The sequence below is a fragment of the Lates calcarifer genome, unplaced genomic scaffold (genome assembly GCF_001640805.2).
Source record: "Lates calcarifer isolate ASB-BC8 unplaced genomic scaffold, TLL_Latcal_v3 _unitig_5653_quiver_3122, whole genome shotgun sequence".
NCBI lineage: Eukaryota > Metazoa > Chordata > Actinopteri > Centropomidae > Lates > Lates calcarifer.
Window position 1 is genome coordinate 2,496 of NW_026117644.1, and position 14,670 is coordinate 17,165.

General features: G+C 48.5%; 21 non-coding genes and 1 pseudogene across 21 annotated transcripts; all 22 read right to left on the reverse strand.

Annotated features, from left to right (window-relative positions):
* Window positions 1-301: 301 nt before the first annotated feature.
* On the reverse strand, window positions 302-420 carry LOC127141268 (5S ribosomal RNA). Its single transcript, XR_007811796.1, has one exon. It is a non-coding gene; the product is annotated as a 5S ribosomal RNA (ribosomal RNA).
* Window positions 421-914: 494 nt separating this feature from the next.
* Window positions 915-1,032, reverse strand: LOC127141283 (5S ribosomal RNA). The gene has a single exon (XR_007811811.1). It is a non-coding gene; the product is annotated as a 5S ribosomal RNA (ribosomal RNA).
* A 494-nt stretch (window positions 1,033-1,526) lies between these two features.
* LOC127141279 (5S ribosomal RNA) lies at window positions 1,527-1,645 on the reverse strand. Its single transcript, XR_007811807.1, has one exon. It is a non-coding gene; the product is annotated as a 5S ribosomal RNA (ribosomal RNA).
* A 495-nt stretch (window positions 1,646-2,140) lies between these two features.
* On the reverse strand, window positions 2,141-2,259 carry LOC127141287 (5S ribosomal RNA). The gene has a single exon (XR_007811814.1). It is a non-coding gene; the product is annotated as a 5S ribosomal RNA (ribosomal RNA).
* A 495-nt stretch (window positions 2,260-2,754) lies between these two features.
* On the reverse strand, window positions 2,755-2,873 carry LOC127141288 (5S ribosomal RNA). Its single transcript, XR_007811815.1, has one exon. It is a non-coding gene; the product is annotated as a 5S ribosomal RNA (ribosomal RNA).
* Window positions 2,874-3,367: 494 nt separating this feature from the next.
* On the reverse strand, window positions 3,368-3,486 carry LOC127141289 (5S ribosomal RNA). Its single transcript, XR_007811816.1, has one exon. It is a non-coding gene; the product is annotated as a 5S ribosomal RNA (ribosomal RNA).
* Window positions 3,487-3,981: 495 nt separating this feature from the next.
* Window positions 3,982-4,100, reverse strand: LOC127141269 (5S ribosomal RNA). The gene has a single exon (XR_007811797.1). It is a non-coding gene; the product is annotated as a 5S ribosomal RNA (ribosomal RNA).
* A 494-nt stretch (window positions 4,101-4,594) lies between these two features.
* Window positions 4,595-4,713, reverse strand: LOC127141270 (5S ribosomal RNA). The gene has a single exon (XR_007811798.1). It is a non-coding gene; the product is annotated as a 5S ribosomal RNA (ribosomal RNA).
* Window positions 4,714-5,207: 494 nt separating this feature from the next.
* Window positions 5,208-5,326, reverse strand: LOC127141271 (5S ribosomal RNA). The gene has a single exon (XR_007811799.1). It is a non-coding gene; the product is annotated as a 5S ribosomal RNA (ribosomal RNA).
* A 495-nt stretch (window positions 5,327-5,821) lies between these two features.
* Window positions 5,822-5,940, reverse strand: LOC127141272 (5S ribosomal RNA). Its single transcript, XR_007811800.1, has one exon. It is a non-coding gene; the product is annotated as a 5S ribosomal RNA (ribosomal RNA).
* A 495-nt stretch (window positions 5,941-6,435) lies between these two features.
* On the reverse strand, window positions 6,436-6,554 carry LOC127141273 (5S ribosomal RNA). The gene has a single exon (XR_007811801.1). It is a non-coding gene; the product is annotated as a 5S ribosomal RNA (ribosomal RNA).
* Window positions 6,555-7,048: 494 nt separating this feature from the next.
* LOC127141274 (5S ribosomal RNA) lies at window positions 7,049-7,167 on the reverse strand. The gene has a single exon (XR_007811802.1). It is a non-coding gene; the product is annotated as a 5S ribosomal RNA (ribosomal RNA).
* Window positions 7,168-7,662: 495 nt separating this feature from the next.
* On the reverse strand, window positions 7,663-7,781 carry LOC127141275 (5S ribosomal RNA). Its single transcript, XR_007811803.1, has one exon. It is a non-coding gene; the product is annotated as a 5S ribosomal RNA (ribosomal RNA).
* A 495-nt stretch (window positions 7,782-8,276) lies between these two features.
* On the reverse strand, window positions 8,277-8,394 carry LOC127141286 (uncharacterized; annotated as a pseudogene).
* A 1,069-nt stretch (window positions 8,395-9,463) lies between these two features.
* LOC127141281 (5S ribosomal RNA) lies at window positions 9,464-9,581 on the reverse strand. The gene has a single exon (XR_007811809.1). It is a non-coding gene; the product is annotated as a 5S ribosomal RNA (ribosomal RNA).
* An 820-nt stretch (window positions 9,582-10,401) lies between these two features.
* On the reverse strand, window positions 10,402-10,519 carry LOC127141284 (5S ribosomal RNA). The gene has a single exon (XR_007811812.1). It is a non-coding gene; the product is annotated as a 5S ribosomal RNA (ribosomal RNA).
* A 494-nt stretch (window positions 10,520-11,013) lies between these two features.
* LOC127141276 (5S ribosomal RNA) lies at window positions 11,014-11,132 on the reverse strand. Its single transcript, XR_007811804.1, has one exon. It is a non-coding gene; the product is annotated as a 5S ribosomal RNA (ribosomal RNA).
* Window positions 11,133-11,615: 483 nt separating this feature from the next.
* On the reverse strand, window positions 11,616-11,734 carry LOC127141277 (5S ribosomal RNA). The gene has a single exon (XR_007811805.1). It is a non-coding gene; the product is annotated as a 5S ribosomal RNA (ribosomal RNA).
* Window positions 11,735-12,211: 477 nt separating this feature from the next.
* On the reverse strand, window positions 12,212-12,330 carry LOC127141278 (5S ribosomal RNA). The gene has a single exon (XR_007811806.1). It is a non-coding gene; the product is annotated as a 5S ribosomal RNA (ribosomal RNA).
* A 481-nt stretch (window positions 12,331-12,811) lies between these two features.
* On the reverse strand, window positions 12,812-12,929 carry LOC127141282 (5S ribosomal RNA). The gene has a single exon (XR_007811810.1). It is a non-coding gene; the product is annotated as a 5S ribosomal RNA (ribosomal RNA).
* A 482-nt stretch (window positions 12,930-13,411) lies between these two features.
* LOC127141280 (5S ribosomal RNA) lies at window positions 13,412-13,530 on the reverse strand. The gene has a single exon (XR_007811808.1). It is a non-coding gene; the product is annotated as a 5S ribosomal RNA (ribosomal RNA).
* Window positions 13,531-14,024: 494 nt separating this feature from the next.
* Window positions 14,025-14,142, reverse strand: LOC127141285 (5S ribosomal RNA). Its single transcript, XR_007811813.1, has one exon. It is a non-coding gene; the product is annotated as a 5S ribosomal RNA (ribosomal RNA).
* Window positions 14,143-14,670: the final 528 nt, after the last annotated feature.

Here is a 14,670-nt window from a genome sequence, read left to right on the forward strand (position 1 = left end):
TCGTCCGAAATTGCTCAAAACGTACATCGGTGAGCCACACGTCCTTGTGGACGACGTATTGGGTCATTGTGCCCAAAACCCAGACTGCGCTCATTCATTCGGCAGCAGTGCAGACTTTACAGAGGTGACTTTCCAGCGCCTAATACCCGATTGCCGAAAGCGACGTGACATAAAACAGAAGTGCAAAACAGAGCGTGAAATACAGGCTGCAAAATAAAAGTAGTTTTGGCGTGCCCTGTCTCAACTACAGAGGAAGCGGCATTCTGCTGCTGTAAGATAGGCAGGAAAAGATGGGGACAAAAGCTTACGGCACCTGGTATTCCCAGGCGGTCTCCCATCCAAGTACTAACCAGGCCCGACCCTGCTTAGCTTCCGAGATCAGACGAGATCGGGCGCGCTCAGGGTGGTGTGGCCGTAAGCCACAGCGGCTGCTGAAGACAGACCCTTTATACGTGCCAAAATAACACTGGCAGATCTGTTATTTCACATAGCAATCAACAATAATGGGGATTTTCTCTAACAGTCAACAGCAAAACTAAGAAATAACTACTCCACCCAACAAGAATTTTCCGTATGGCCTGATCAAACATTTGGCTCTGTTCCAAGTCCATTTTCGTCCGAAATTGCTCAAAACGTACATCGGTGAGCCACACGTCCTTGTGGACGACGTATTGGGTCATTGTGCCCAAAACCCAGACTGCGCTCATTCATTCGGCAGCAGTGCAGACTTTACAGAGGTGACTTTCCAGCGCCTAATACCCGATTGCCGAAAGCGACGTGACATAAAACAGAAGTGCAAAACAGAGCGTGAAATACAGGCTGCAAAATAAAAGTAGTTTGGCGTGCCCTGTCTCAACTACAGAGGAAGCGGCATTCTGCTGCTGTAAGATAGGCAGGAAAAGATGGGGACAAAAAGCTTACGGCACCTGGTATTCCCAGGCGGTCTCCCATCCAAGTACTAACCAGGCCCGACCCTGCTTAGCTTCCGAGATCAGACGAGATCGGCGCGCTCAGGGTGGTGTGGCCGTAAGCCACAGCGGCTGCTGAAGACAGACCCTTTATACGTGCCAAAATAACACTGGCAGATCTGTTATTTCACATAGCAATCAACAATAATGGGGATTTTCTCTAACAGTCAACAGCAAAACTAAGAAATAACTACTCCACCCAACAAGAATTTTCCGTATGGCCTGATCAAACATTTGGCTCTGTTCCAAGTCCATTTTCGTCCGAAATTGCTCAAAACGTACATCGGTGAGCCACACGTCCTTGTGGACGACGTATTGGGTCATTGTGCCCAAAACCCAGACTGCGCTCATTCATTCGGCAGCAGTGCAGACTTTACAGAGGTGACTTTCCAGCGCCTAATACCCGATTGCCGAAAGCGACGTGACATAAAACAGAAGTGCAAAACAGAGCGTGAAATACAGGCTGCAAAATAAAAGTAGTTTTGGCGTGCCCTGTCTCAACTACAGAGGAAGCGGCATTCTGCTGCTGTAAGATAGGCAGGAAAAGATGGGACAAAAAGCTTACGGCACCTGGTATTCCCAGGCGGTCTCCCATCCAAGTACTAACCAGGCCCGACCCTGCTTAGCTTCCGAGATCAGACGAGATCGGGCGCGCTCAGGGTGGTGTGGCCGTAAGCCACAGCGGCTGCTGAAGACAGACCCTTTATACGTGCCAAAATAACACTGGCAGATCTGTTATTTCACATAGCAATCAACAATAATGGGGATTTTCTCTAACAGTCAACAGCAAAACTAAGAAATAACTACTCCACCCAACAAGAATTTTCCGTATGGCCTGATCAAACATTTGGCTCTGTTCCAAGTCCATTTTCGTCCGAAATTGCTCAAAACGTACATCGGTGAGCCACACGTCCTTGTGGACGACGTATTGGGTCATTGTGCCCAAAACCCAGACTGCGCTCATTCATTCGGCAGCAGTGCAGACTTTACAGAGGTGACTTTCCAGCGCCTAATACCCGATTGCCGAAAGCGACGTGACATAAAACAGAAGTGCAAAACAGAGCGTGAAATACAGGCTGCAAAATAAAAGTAGTTTTGGCGTGCCCTGTCTCAACTACAGAGGAAGCGGCATTCTGCTGCTGTAAGATAGGCAGGAAAAGATGGGGACAAAAAGCTTACGGCACCTGGTATTCCCAGGCGGTCTCCCATCCAAGTACTAACCAGGCCCGACCCTGCTTAGCTTCCGAGATCAGACGAGATCGGGCGCGCTCAGGGTGGTGTGGCCGTAAGCCACAGCGGCTGCTGAAGACAGACCCTTTATACGTGCCAAAATAACACTGGCAGATCTGTTATTTCACATAGCAATCAACAATAATGGGGATTTTCTCTAACAGTCAACAGCAAAACTAAGAAATAACTACTCCACCCAACAAGAATTTTCCGTATGGCCTGATCAAACATTTGGCTCTGTTCCAAGTCCATTTTCGTCCGAAATTGCTCAAAACGTACATCGGTGAGCCACACGTCCTTGTGGACGACGTATTGGGTCATTGTGCCCAAAACCCAGACTGCGCTCATTCATTCGGCAGCAGTGCAGACTTTACAGAGGTGACTTTCCAGCGCCTAATACCCGATTGCCGAAAGCGACGTGACATAAAACAGAAGTGCAAAACAGAGCGTGAAATACAGGCTGCAAAATAAAAGTAGTTTTGGCGTGCCCTGTCTCAACTACAGAGGAAGCGGCATTCTGCTGCTGTAAGATAGGCAGGAAAAGATGGGGACAAAAAGCTTACGGCACCTGGTATTCCCAGGCGGTCTCCCATCCAAGTACTAACCAGGCCCGACCCTGCTTAGCTTCCGAGATCAGACGAGATCGGGCGCGCTCAGGGTGGTGTGGCCGTAAGCCACAGCGGCTGCTGAAGACAGACCCTTTATACGTGCCAAAATAACACTGGCAGATCTGTTATTTCACATAGCAATCAACAATAATGGGGATTTTCTCTAACAGTCAACAGCAAAACTAAGAAATAACTACTCCACCCAACAAGAATTTTCCGTATGGCCTGATCAAACATTTGGCTCTGTTCCAAGTCCATTTTCGTCCGAAATTGCTCAAAACGTACATCGGTGAGCCACACGTCCTTGTGGACGACGTATTGGGTCATTGTGCCCAAAACCCAGACTGCGCTCATTCATTCGGCAGCAGTGCAGACTTTACAGAGGTGACTTTCCAGCGCCTAATACCCGATTGCCGAAAGCGACGTGACATAAAACAGAAGTGCAAAACAGAGCGTGAAATACAGGCTGCAAAATAAAAGTAGTTTTGGCGTGCCCTGTCTCAACTACAGAGGAAGCGGCATTCTGCTGCTGTAAGATAGGCAGGAAAAGATGGGACAAAAAGCTTACGGCACCTGGTATTCCCAGGCGGTCTCCCATCCAAGTACTAACCAGGCCCGACCCTGCTTAGCTTCCGAGATCAGACGAGATCGGGCGCGCTCAGGGTGGTGTGGCCGTAAGCCACAGCGGCTGCTGAAGACAGACCCTTTATACGTGCCAAAATAACACTGGCAGATCTGTTATTTCACATAGCAATCAACAATAATGGGGATTTTCTCTAACAGTCAACAGCAAAACTAAGAAATAACTACTCCACCCAACAAGAATTTTCCGTATGGCCTGATCAAACATTTGGCTCTGTTCCAAGTCCATTTTCGTCCGAAATTGCTCAAAACGTACATCGGTGAGCCACACGTCCTTGTGGACGACGTATTGGGTCATTGTGCCCAAAACCCAGACTGCGCTCATTCATTCGGCAGCAGTGCAGACTTTACAGAGGTGACTTTCCAGCGCCTAATACCCGATTGCCGAAAGCGACGTGACATAAAACAGAAGTGCAAAACAGAGCGTGAAATACAGGCTGCAAAATAAAAGTAGTTTGGGCGTGCCCTGTCTCAACTACAGAGGAAGCGGCATTCTGCTGCTGTAAGATAGGCAGGAAAAGATGGGGACAAAAAGCTTACGGCACCTGGTATTCCCAGGCGGTCTCCCATCCAAGTACTAACCAGGCCCGACCCTGCTTAGCTTCCGAGATCAGACGAGATCGGGCGCGCTCAGGGTGGTGTGGCCGTAAGCCACAGCGGCTGCTGAAGACAGACCCTTTATACGTGCCAAAATAACACTGGCAGATCTGTTATTTCACATAGCAATCAACAATAATGGGGATTTTCTCTAACAGTCAACAGCAAAACTAAGAAATAACTACTCCACCCAACAAGAATTTTCCGTATGGCCTGATCAAACATTTGGCTCTGTTCCAAGTCCATTTTCGTCCGAAATTGCTCAAAACGTACATCGGTGAGCCACACGTCCTTGTGGACGACGTATTGGGTCATTGTGCCCAAAACCCAGACTGCGCTCATTCATTCGGCAGCAGTGCAGACTTTACAGAGGTGACTTTCCAGCGCTAATACCCGATTGCCGAAAGCGACGTGACATAAAACAGAAGTGCAAAACAGAGCGTGAAATACAGGCTGCAAAATAAAAGTAGTTTGGGCGTGCCCTGTCTCAACTACAGAGGAAGCGGCATTCTGCTGCTGTAAGATAGGCAGGAAAAGATGGGGACAAAAAGCTTACGGCACCTGGTATTCCCAGGCGGTCTCCCATCCAAGTACTAACCAGGCCCGACCCTGCTTAGCTTCCGAGATCAGACGAGATCGGGCGCGCTCAGGGTGGTGTGGCCGTAAGCCACAGCGGCTGCTGAAGACAGACCCTTTATACGTGCCAAAATAACACTGGCAGATCTGTTATTTCACATAGCAATCAACAATAATGGGGATTTTCTCTAACAGTCAACAGCAAAACTAAGAAATAACTACTCCACCCAACAAGAATTTTCCGTATGGCCTGATCAAACATTTGGCTCTGTTCCAAGTCCATTTTCGTCCGAAATTGCTCAAAACGTACATCGGTGAGCCACACGTCCTTGTGGACGACGTATTGGGTCATTGTGCCCAAAACCCAGACTGCGCTCATTCATTCGGCAGCAGTGCAGACTTTACAGAGGTGACTTTCCAGCGCCTAATACCCGATTGCCGAAAGCGACGTGACATAAAACAGAAGTGCAAAACAGAGCGTGAAATACAGGCTGCAAAATAAAAGTAGTTTGGCGTGCCCTGTCTCAACTACAGAGGAAGCGGCATTCTGCTGCTGTAAGATAGGCAGGAAAAGATGGGGACAAAAAGCTTACGGCACCTGGTATTCCCAGGCGGTCTCCCATCCAAGTACTAACCAGGCCCGACCCTGCTTAGCTTCCGAGATCAGACGAGATCGGGCGCGCTCAGGGTGGTGTGGCCGTAAGCCACAGCGGCTGCTGAAGACAGACCCTTTATACGTGCCAAAATAACACTGGCAGATCTGTTATTTCACATAGCAATCAACAATAATGGGGATTTTCTCTAACAGTCAACAGCAAAACTAAGAAATAACTACTCCACCCAACAAGAATTTTCCGTATGGCCTGATCAAACATTTGGCTCTGTTCCAAGTCCATTTTCGTCCGAAATTGCTCAAAACGTACATCGGTGAGCCACACGTCCTTGTGGACGACGTATTGGGTCATTGTGCCCAAAACCCAGACTGCGCTCATTCATTCGGCAGCAGTGCAGACTTTACAGAGGTGACTTTCCAGCGCCTAATACCCGATTGCCGAAAGCGACGTGACATAAAACAGAAGTGCAAAACAGAGCGTGAAATACAGGCTGCAAAATAAAAGTAGTTTTGGCGTGCCCTGTCTCAACTACAGAGGAAGCGGCATTCTGCTGCTGTAAGATAGGCAGGAAAAGATGGGGACAAAAAGCTTACGGCACCTGGTATTCCCAGGCGGTCTCCCATCCAAGTACTAACCAGGCCCGACCCTGCTTAGCTTCCGAGATCAGACGAGATCGGGCGCGCTCAGGGTGGTGTGGCCGTAAGCCACAGCGGCTGCTGAAGACAGACCCTTTATACGTGCCAAAATAACACTGGCAGATCTGTTATTTCACATAGCAATCAACAATAATGGGGATTTTCTCTAACAGTCAACAGCAAAACTAAGAAATAACTACTCCACCCAACAAGAATTTTCCGTATGGCCTGATCAAACATTTGGCTCTGTTCCAAGTCCATTTTCGTCCGAAATTGCTCAAAACGTACATCGGTGAGCCACACGTCCTTGTGGACGACGTATTGGGTCATTGTGCCCAAAACCCAGACTGCGCTCATTCATTCGGCAGCAGTGCAGACTTTACAGAGGTGACTTTCCAGCGCCTAATACCCGATTGCCGAAAGCGACGTGACATAAAACAGAAGTGCAAAACAGAGCGTGAAATACAGGCTGCAAAATAAAAGTAGTTTTGGCGTGCCCTGTCTCAACTACAGAGGAAGCGGCATTCTGCTGCTGTAAGATAGGCAGGAAAAGATGGGGACAAAAAGCTTACGGCACCTGGTATTCCCAGGCGGTCTCCCATCCAAGTACTAACCAGGCCCGACCCTGCTTAGCTTCCGAGATCAGACGAGATCGGGCGCGCTCAGGGTGGTGTGGCCGTAAGCCACAGCGGCTGCTGAAGACAGACCCTTTATACGTGCCAAAATAACACTGGCAGATCTGTTATTTCACATAGCAATCAACAATAATGGGGATTTTCTCTAACAGTCAACAGCAAAACTAAGAAATAACTACTCCACCCAACAAGAATTTTCCGTATGGCCTGATCAAACATTTGGCTCTGTTCCAAGTCCATTTTCGTCCGAAATTGCTCAAAACGTACATCGGTGAGCCACACGTCCTTGTGGACGACGTATTGGGTCATTGTGCCCAAAACCCAGACTGCGCTCATTCATTCGGCAGCAGTGCAGACTTTACAGAGGTGACTTTCCAGCGCCTAATACCCGATTGCCGAAAGCGACGTGACATAAAACAGAAGTGCAAAACAGAGCGTGAAATACAGGCTGCAAAATAAAAGTAGTTTGGGCGTGCCCTGTCTCAACTACAGAGGAAGCGGCATTCTGCTGCTGTAAGATAGGCAGGAAAAGATGGGACAAAAAGCTTACGGCACCTGGTATTCCCAGGCGGTCTCCCATCCAAGTACTAACCAGGCCCGACCCTGCTTAGCTTCCGAGATCAGACGAGATCGGGCGCGCTCAGGGTGGTGTGGCCGTAAGCCACAGCGGCTGCTGAAGACAGACCCTTTATACGTGCCAAAATAACACTGGCAGATCTGTTATTTCACATAGCAATCAACAATAATGGGGATTTTCTCTAACAGTCAACAGCAAAACTAAGAAATAACTACTCCACCCAACAAGAATTTTCCGTATGGCCTGATCAAACATTTGGCTCTGTTCCAAGTCCATTTTCGTCCGAAATTGCTCAAAACGTACATCGGTGAGCCACACGTCCTTGTGGACGACGTATTGGGTCATTGTGCCCAAAACCCAGACTGCGCTCATTCATTCGGCAGCAGTGCAGACTTTACAGAGGTGACTTTCCAGCGCCTAATACCCGATTGCCGAAAGCGACGTGACATAAAACAGAAGTGCAAAACAGAGCGTGAAATACAGGCTGCAAAATAAAAGTAGTTTGGGCGTGCCCTGTCTCAACTACAGAGGAAGCGGCATTCTGCTGCTGTAAGATAGGCAGGAAAAGATGGGGACAAAAAGCTTACGGCACCTGGTATTCCCAGGCGGTCTCCCATCCAAGTACTAACCAGGCCCGACCCTGCTTAGCTTCCGAGATCAGACGAGATCGGGCGCGCTCAGGGTGGTGTGGCCGTAAGCCACAGCGGCTGCTGAAGACAGACCCTTTATACGTGCCAAAATAACACTGGCAGATCTGTTATTTCACATAGCAATCAACAATAATGGGGATTTTCTCTAACAGTCAACAGCAAAACTAAGAAATAACTACTCCACCCAACAAGAATTTTCCGTATGGCCTGATCAAACATTTGGCTCTGTTCCAAGTCCATTTTCGTCCGAAATTGCTCAAAACGTACATCGGTGAGCCACACGTCCTTGTGGACGACGTATTGGGTCATTGTGCCCAAAACCCAGACTGCGCTCATTCATTCGGCAGCAGTGCAGACTTTACAGAGGTGACTTTCCAGCGCCTAATACCCGATTGCCGAAAGCGACGTGACATAAAACAGAAGTGCAAAACAGAGCGTGAAATACAGGCTGCAAAATAAAAGTAGTTTTGGCGTGCCCTGTCTCAACTACAGAGGAAGCGGCATTCTGCTGCTGTAAGATAGGCAGGAAAAGATGGGGACAAAAAGCTTACGGCACCTGGTATTCCCAGGCGGTCTCCCATCCAAGTACTAACCAGGCCCGACCCTGCTTAGCTTCCGAGATCAGACGAGATCGGGCGCGCTCAGGGTTTTTGGCCGTAAAGAAGCGGCTGGCTGAAGACAGACCAATCATTACAATACGGGTATTTCACTAACAGTCAACAGTTATTAAACACATAGCAATCATAATTCTACTCCATTTCAAGAGTATTTTCCGTATGGCCTGAGAAATACACTTTGGCAACATGAATTTAAGTATCATTTTGGCCTGATCAATACTCAAAATCGTACAAGTCGTCCGAAATTGTCTCTTGTGGGTGAGCCACAGGTCCTTGTGCCGTACTTGGGTCATTGTGCAGCCAGTGCAGACTCATTCAGAGGCTGAGCTTTCAGACTTTACAGATACCCGTGACGCCGAAAGCGCCTACGTACCCGATAAATGCCGAAAGCACGTGAACAGAGCGCAGAAGTGAAATACAGGCGCTGAAATACAGGCAGTAAAATAAATGTTTTGTAGTTTTGGCCCTGCCCTCAACTACAGACTACAAGCGGAAGCTGGTAAGATAGGCATTCTGCTGCAAGATGTAAGATACAAAAAGCTTAGGCAAACTGGTATTTACCAGGGTATCTCCCAGGCGGTCTCCCATCCAAGTACTAACTGCTGCCCCGATCCCTGAGCTTCAGACGAGAGACGGCGAGCGGGCGCGCTCAGGGCTGGTGCCACAGCCGTAAGCCACAGAGACGGCTGTGCTGAAGACAGACCCTACACTACGGCCAAAATCTGTTACTTTGGCAGATCTATAGCAATCAACAATAGGGGATTTACAATAATGTCAACAGCAAAACTCTCTAACAGTCTCAGCAAAACAAGAATAGTAAATAACTACCTGATCAAACATTCCTGGCTCGTACATCGGTGAGCCACACGTCCTTGTGGACGACGTATTGGGTCATTGTGCCCAAAACCCAGACTGCGCTCATTCATTCGGCAGCAGTGCAGACTTTACAGAGGTGACTTTCCAGCGCCTAATACCCGATTGCCGAAAGCGACGTGACATAAAACAGAAGTGCAAAACAGAGCGTGAAATACAGGCTGCAAAATAAAGTAGTTTGGCGTGCCCTGTCTCAACTACAGAGGAAGCGGCATTCTGCTGCTGTAAGATAGGGACAAAAAGCTTACGGCACCTGGTATTCCCAGGCGGTCTCCCATCCAGTACTAACCAGGCCCGACCCTGCTTAGCTTCCGAGATCAGACGAGATCGGGCGCGCTCAGGGTGGTGTGGCCGTAAGCCACAGCGGCTGCTGAAGACAGACCCTTTATACGTGCCAAAATAACACTGGCAGATCTGTTATTTCACATAGCAATCAACAATAATGGGGATTTTCTCTAACAGTCAACAGCAAAACTAAGAAATAACTACTCCACCCAACAAGAATTTTCCGTATGGCCTGATCAAACATTTGGCTCTGTTCCAAGTCCATTTTCGTCCGAAATTGCTCAAAACGTACATCGGTGAGCCACACGTCCTTGTGGACGACGCAATTTTCTATCCAAGTACTAACCAGGCCCGACCCTGCTTAGCTTCCGAGATCAGACAGATCGGGCGCGCTCAGGGTGGTGTGGCCGTAAGCCACAGCGGCTGCTGAAGACAGACCCTTTATACGTGCCAAAATAACACTGGCAGATCTGTTATTTCACATAGCAATCAACAATAATGGGGATTTTCTCTAACAGTCAACAGCAAAACTAAGAAATAACTACTCCACCCAACAAAATTTTCCGTATGGCCTGATCAAACATTTGGCTCTGTTCCAAGTCCATTTTCGTCCGAAATTGCTCAAAACGTACATCGGTGAGCCACACGTCCTTGTGGACGACGTATTGGGTCATTGTGCCCAAAACCCAGACTGCGCTCATTCATTCGGCAGCAGTGCAGACTTTACAGAGGTGACTTTCCAGCGCCTATACCCGATTGCCGAAAGCGACGTGACATAAAACAGAAGTGCAAAACAGAGCGTGAAATACAGGCTGCAAAATAAAAGTAGTTTTGGCGTGCCCTGTCTCAACTACAGAGGAAGCGGCATTCTGCTGCTGTAAGATAGGGACAAAAAGCTTACGGCACCTGGTATTCCCAGGCGGTCTCCCATCCAAGTACTAACCAGGCCCGACCCTGCTTAGCTTCCGAGATCAGACGAGATCGGCGCGCTCAGGGTGGTGTGGCCGTAAGCCACAGCGGCTGCTGAAGACAGACCCTTTATACGTGCCAAAATAACACTGGCAGATCTGTTATTTCACATAGCAATCAACAATAATGGGGATTTTCTCTAACAGTCAACAGCAAAACTAAGAAATAACTACTCCACCCAACAAGAATTTTCCGTATGGCCTGATCAAACATTTGGCTCTGTTCCAAGTCCATTTTCGTCCGAAATTGCTCAAAACGTACATCGGTGAGCCACACGTCCTTGTGGACGACGTATTGGGTCATTGTGCCCAAAACCCAGACTGCGCTCATTCATTCGGCAGCAGTGCAGACTTTACAGAGGTGACTTTCCAGCGCCTAATACCCGATTGCCGAAAGCGACGTGACATAAAACAGAAGTGCAAAACAGAGCGTGAAATACAGGCTGCAAAATAAAAGTAGTTTTGGCGTGCCCTGTCTCAACTACAGAGGAAGCGGCATTCTGCTGCTGTAAGATAGGCAGGAAAAGATGGGACAAAAAGCTTACGGCACCTGGTATTCCCAGGCGGTCTCCCATCCAAGTACTAACCAGGCCCGACCCTGCTTAGCTTCCGAGATCAGACGAGATCGGGCGCGCTCAGGGTGGTGTGGCCGTAAGCCACAGCGGCTGCTGAAGACAGACCCTTTATACGTGCCAAAAATAACACTGGCAGATCTGTTATTTCACATAGCAATCAACAATAATGGGGATTTTCTCTAACAGTCAACAGCAAAACTAAGAAATAACTACTCCACCCAACAAGAATTTTCCGTATGGCCTGATCAAACATTTGGCTCTGTTCCAAGTCCATTTTCGTCCGAAATTGCTCAAAACGTACATCGGTGAGCCACACGTCCTTGTGGACGACGTATTGGGTCATTGTGCCCAAAACCAGACTGCGCTCATTCATTCGGCAGCAGTGCAGACTTTACAGAGGTGACTTTCCAGCGCCTAATACCCGATTGCCGAAAGCGACGTGACATAAAACAGAAGTGCAAAACAGAGCGTGAAATACAGGCTGCAAAATAAAAGTAGTTTTGGCGTGCCCTGTCTCAACTACAGAGGAAGCGGCATTCTGCTGCTGTGTAAGATAGGGACAAAAAGCTTACGGCACCTGGTATTCCCAGGCGGTCTCCCATCCAAGTACTAACCAGGCCCGACCCTGCTTAGCTTCCGAGATCAGACGAGATCGGGCGCGCTCAGGGTGGTGTGGCCGTAAGCCACAGCGGCTGCTGAAGACAGACCCTTTATACGTGCCAAAATAACACTGGCAGATCTGTTATTTCACATAGCAATCAACAATAATGGGGATTTTCTCTAACAGTCAACAGCAAAACTAAGAAATAACTACTCCACCCAACAAGAATTTTCCGTATGGCCTGATCAAACATTTGGCTCTGTTCCAAGTCCATTTTCGTCCGAAATTGCTCAAAACGTACATCGGTGAGCCACACGTCCTTGTGGACGACGTATTGGGTCATTGTGCCCAAAACCAGACTGCGCTCATTCATTCGGCAGCAGTGCAGACTTTACAGAGGTGACTTTCCAGCTATACCCGATTGCCGAAAGCGACGTGACATAAAACAGAAGTGCAAAACAGAGCGTGAAATACAGGCTGCAAAATAAAAGTAGTTTTGGCGTGCCCTGTCTCAACTACAGAGGAAGCGGCATTCTGCTGCTGTAAGATAGGGACAAAAAAGCTTACGGCACCTGGTATTCCCAGGCGGTCTCCCATCCAAGTACTAACCAGGCCCGACCCTGCTTAGCTTCCGAGATCAGACGAGATCGGGCGCGCTCAGGGTGGTGTGGCCGTAAGCCACAGCGGCTGCTGAAGACAGACCCTTTATACGTGCCAAAATAACACTGGCAGATCTGTTATTTCACATAGCAATCAACAATAATGGGGATTTTCTCTAACAGTCAACAGCAAAACTAAGAAATAACTACTCCACCCAACAAGAATTTTCCGTATGGCCTGATCAAACATTTGGCTCTGTTCCAAGTCCATTTTCGTCCGAAATTGCTCAAAACGTACATCGGTGAGCCACACGTCCTTGTGGACGACGTATTGGGTCATTGTGCCCAAAACCCAGACTGCGCTCATTCATTCGGCAGCAGTGCAGACTTTACAGAGGTGACTTTCCAGCGCCTAATACCCGATTGCCGAAAGCGACGTGACATAAAACAGAAGTGCAAAACAGAGCGTGAAATACAGGCTGCAAAATAAAAGTAGTTTTGGCGTGCCCTGTCTCAACTACAGAGGAAGCGGCATTCTGCTGCTGTAAGATAGGGACAAAAAGCTTACGGCACCTGGTATTCCCAGCGGTCTCCCATCCAAGTACTAACCAGGCCCGACCCTGCTTAGCTTCCGAGATCAGACGAGATCGGGCGCGCTCAGGGTGGTGTGGCCGTAAGCCACAGCGGCTGCTGAAGACAGACCCTTTATACGTGCCAAAATAACACTGGCAGATCTGTTATTTCACATAGCAATCAACAATAATGGGGATTTTCTCTAACAGTCAACAGCAAAACTAAGAAATAACTACTCCACCCAACAAGAATTTTCCGTATGGCCTGATCAAACATTTGGCTCTGTTCCAAGTCCATTTTCGTCCGAAATTGCTCAAAAACGTACATCGGTGAGCCACACGTCCTTGTGGACGACGTATTGGGTCATTGTGCCCAAAACCCAGACTGCGCTCATTCATTCGGCAGCAGTGCAGACTTTACAGAGGTGACTTTCCAGCGCCTAATACCCGATTGCCGAAAGCGACGTGACATAAAACAGAAGTGCAAAACAGAGCGTGAAATACAGGCTGCAAAATAAAAGTAGTTTTGGCGTGCCCTGTCTCAACTACAGAGGAAGCGGCATTCTGCTGCTGTAAGATAGGGACAAAAAGCTTACGGCACCTGGTATTCCCAGGCGGTCTCCCATCCAAGTACTAACCAGGCCCGACCCTGCTTAGCTTCCGAGATCAGACGAGATCGGGCGCGCTCAGGGTGGTGTGGCCGTAAGCCACAGCGGCTGCTGAAGACAGACCCTTTATACGTGCCAAAATAACACTGGCAGATCTGTTATTTCACATAGCAATCAACAATAATGGGGATTTTCTCTAACAGTCAACAGCAAAACTAAGAAATAACTACTCCACCCAACAAGAATTTTCCGTATGGCCTGATCAAACATTTGGCTCTGTTCCAAGTCCATTTTCGTCCGAAATTGCTCAAAACGTACATCGGTGAGCCACACGTCCTTGTGGACGACGTATTGGGTCATTGTGCCCAAACCCAGACTGCGCTCATTCATTCGGCAGCAGTGCAGACTTTACAGAGGTGACTTTCCAGCGCCTGATACCGATTGCCGAAAGCGACGTGACATAAAACAGAAGTGCAAAAACAGAGCGTGAAATACAGGCTGCAAAATAAAAGTAGTTTTGGCGTGCCCTGTCTCAACTACAGAGGAAGCGGCATTCTGCTGCTGTAAGATAGGCAGGAAAAGATGGGGACAAAAAGCTTACGGCACCTGGTATTCCCAGGCGGTCTCCCATCCAAGTACTAACCAGGCCCGACCCTGCTTAGCTTCCGAGATCAGACGAGATCGGCGCGCTCAGGGTGGTGTGGCCGTAAGCCACAGCGGCTGCTGAAGACAGACCCTTTATACGTGCCAAAATAACACTGGCAGATCTGTTATTTCACATAGCAATCAACAATAATGGGGATTTTCTCTAACAGTCAACAGCAAAACTAAGAAATAACTACTCCACCCAACAAGAATTTTCCGTATGGCCTGATCAAACATTTGGCTCTGTTCCAAGTCCATTTTCGTCCGAAATTGCTCAAAACGTACATCGGTGAGCCACACGTCCTTGTGGACGACGTATTGGGTCATTGTGCCCAAAACCCAGACTGCGCTCATTCATTCGGCAGCAGTGCAGACTTTACAGAGGTGACTTTCCAGCGCCTAATACCCGATTGCCGAAAGCGACGTGACATAAAACAGAAGTGCAAAACAGAGCGTGAAATACAGGCTGCAAAATAAAAGTAGTTTGGCGTGCCCTGTCTCAACTACAGAGGAAGCGGCATTCTGCTGCTGTAAGATAGGCAGGAAAAGATGGGGACAAAAAGCTTACGGCACCTGGTATTCCCAGGCGGTCTCC